Here is a 3,465-nt window from a genome sequence, read left to right as displayed (position 1 = left end):
CCATTGTTCATATATCCCATCCCAAGCAAATATTCACTTAGACAGTTAGACGGTTATACCAACTCCGTCTGGATTGTTTGAACCCCTAAAGTGAACTACTCTAGCAAATGGAGAGCATGTTCTGTGGTCTAGAACTATTTGCATTGGGTAACAGAAGTCTTTCAAGAACCTTCATGTATATCTCTATATTCAGATCCTCATAGAGATAAGTTGTTACCACATTCATAGGCTACTTATTCAGTTATTCGGAAACTACCAAACTGATAAGGTAGTGGAACGTTATGACTTCCATTACAGGAAAATACTTCTCCTCGTAATCAATCACAGGGCGTTGAGAAAATTCTTGCGCCATTAGAAGAGTTTTGTATATCACAATCTCATTTTTCTCATTACGCTTCCTTACAAGTATCCATTAAACTCTATATGCATGTTTAACATGGGGAGGTGTGAGAACAACAGGCCCATAACACCTTTCTTTAAGTTAAGGAATCTAATATGACCCGGATTGTTTCTTTCCTTTTTAGCCAGTCGTCTCTTTGTTGAGATCTATCAACGAATCAAGGTTCGACATCATCGCTTATTATAATTTCGGTGGCCACCGCAAATACAAATACATCATCGATGAACTCTCATTCCGATTCAATATCTCACTAAATTTACCGAGATTTTCTATTCTCGGGAGTGGGTTTAAATGTTGGAGCGTCCCCCAACTTCGTCTCTTCTAGGACGAACCCATAATCTGGATTAATCTCGTGAGTTGAATTGGTTTGAGATTGCGATGGCAAGAAGATTCATTTGTGCCAAGTTTACCCTCTTCTAGGGATAAGAATCATTCGAACATAATGGTTTACCTCGCTTCAGGGCAGGGACTATGACTGGTTAGCCGCCATGGCCGTACTTCGTCCAACTAGGACGATACGTCCTACGGGGATATTTATCCTTGCAGGTTTGCAGCAGGTATATATAATCTCGTCACTTTAACTAGATCTAATGAAGTGTCTGGCATATTCTGGGATACACTACATAGATCTAGAATTCTTTACACTTCAACTAGAAGTAGAATTCTTCGCATTTCAATATAACATATGCTGTTTGGGGATCAAGATGAGACATTCTACATGTCGTTCATCAGGAACGCTCACGTTCTTATCTCCCTCTAACGGCGGGAAGACTGTCTCATCAAAGTGACGACCGCAAATCTAGCGGTATAGGGATCTCCTGTCAAGGGCTCTAAGGAGCACATAAATGGATAGGGTTCATAATCGACATATATGCCCATCATTTGTTGAGGACCCGATTGTGTACGTTGTGGCGGCACAATTGGCATGGAGACTGCAAACCCAATACGTGTAAGTGCAAAAACATCAGGTTCACACCCAGTCACCAACTGTAACACGAAATAAGACGGGTAGCAGTGGGCCTCAACTGGACCGACATGGCTGCATGCAAGATTGCATAGCCCGACGCAAATAGTAAAAGCTTGGTGCACATTACCAAGGTTCTATATGCGAGACCATCTTGGGTTTGAACATAGGAAACTATATGTTTTACAAAACCCAAGGGATATACAATAATCATCGAAAACCTTCGATGTAAACTCTCCGGCATTATCAAGTCTTATAGAATTTATGGGATAATCCGAGTGGTGTACCCTCTATTTCATAGGTGAGAGTTTAGCAAACGCAGCATTTTCTTGTGGACAATAGTGTGACATCTGATCACTTTTGTCGATGCATCAACCAAAACCATTAATATTTAACTGGTCCGTATGGTGGTTGGATAGGTCCACGTATTTTTCTTTGCATTCTGTGCATAAAAAGATAATGTACATTCTAGTCTTTGCATGTGATGGTCTAGTATTCAACATTCTTAACGAGCAGCTTGATATAATGTGTCATTAAAGACAATACCCTTATTCTGAGGGGGATGCCCGTGTGATAATTGAGTTGAGGATACGGTGCATCATATGTTTTTCCTGGGTGCATCAAACACCAATACTATAGCTAGTATTTGCTCGAATCATTTAGCTTCCAGCTAATAATGTAATACCCCGGAATTTTAATATTAGTTTCTAATATTATTTTGGAAATTATTTAAGTAAGAGTTGTATGGATTTGTGGTTTAGTGAGTGGACTGGAAGTAGTTGAGTTTTTAATTCCGTAAAAATGCTCTATTTTGAAGGGTTAAGAGTTGACTTTTTAATCGGTTGGGTTTCTCGGGAAACTTCCTTCACGAAAGTTGTAGAGCACGACGATACGAGTTCGTAGACATGTGGCACGCGTAAAACGGACTTCGTATGCGAAAGTTATGGTCAGCAGAAGTTCGTGGTTTCCGGGAATTTTTAGTATAACTAAGAAAAGTGTTAGGTTTCTTTTCATTTTTTCCGGAACCATTTCTTCCCTCTTCTCTTTCTCTCCCGCGCCTCACCTTGGGTATCTGAGTTTTCCAGCCGACCCGACCCGGACCCGGCAACCCGACCTGACTTTTCCGGCCAACTCCGGCCGACCCAGACGACGGCACCGGTCGGGTTCTCTTCCTCTCCTCCATCCGAGCTGCCCTGTGGTGGTGACTTGCGCAGATTCAGTCCCGAAGTGGTGACCCGAAGCTTGGAAGTCCGGCTTGGAGACCGATCGGGTTTCCCACCTTCGGCGGCGGCGACGCAGCTTGAAAATGGTCGGGATAGGAGCTCCTTGGCGTCCTGGTTTGTTTTCTGGTGGTCTTGAAGCTCGACTCTCGGTGTGGAGTGGTGGTGGTGAATTCCAACTTTTCCGGTGGGTTTCCGGTGATTTCCGGTCGATTCCGGCCGAACTAGTTGAACCCTCAGGTATAAAAGATGCTCCTCTCTCCTCAATCTACAAATTTGATGTTTTGAGTTTGCCCTAATTCAAACGTTTCGTGGTAGCGCGTGGGGCCCACTCGCCGCCGCCTGTGGTGGCACGTGGCGGCGCGTCCGGTAGTGTCTGGGGTGTTTTGTGGTGCTAGTTAGATAATACTCTTCGATACGAGTGTGTTGATTTGTGGGTTGTAGGTTTTGGTTATCTTTATTGCATGCTAGGGTTTCCCCGTGGTGATTAGTTTCGTTCGTTTCATTTTTTTGAGTAATCCGAACATGAGATTCTGGTTAGTAGTTCTATAGGATGTGTAGGACGTTTCAGCGACCTTTTAGAGGTCAAGGTGGAGGATTTGTCTCGAGTGATAAGCTCGTGGATTAGGACTTGAGTTTCGGTTTGAGTCGGATAATGTTGCTTTCTTAGTTACTAAGGTTAACGTTTTGTTAATAGGTGACTTGTGGTGTGGTTTTGTGTGATATGCTTGAGTTGTGCGTGCGAAGACGCAGCTGGATTTGAGGTGAGTAACATCTCACTAAGGTCCACTTTCGGACCAATCATTATAATTATTATAATGTTGATTTTGGAGATGATTATGATGATGATTGTGATGTTGTTTTTGTAGGATGATGATGAT

This window comes from Fragaria vesca, linkage group LG6 (assembly GCF_000184155.1).
Source record: "Fragaria vesca subsp. vesca linkage group LG6, FraVesHawaii_1.0, whole genome shotgun sequence".
Lineage (NCBI taxonomy): Eukaryota > Viridiplantae > Streptophyta > Magnoliopsida > Rosales > Rosaceae > Fragaria > Fragaria vesca.
This window is presented reverse-complemented; position numbering follows the sequence as displayed.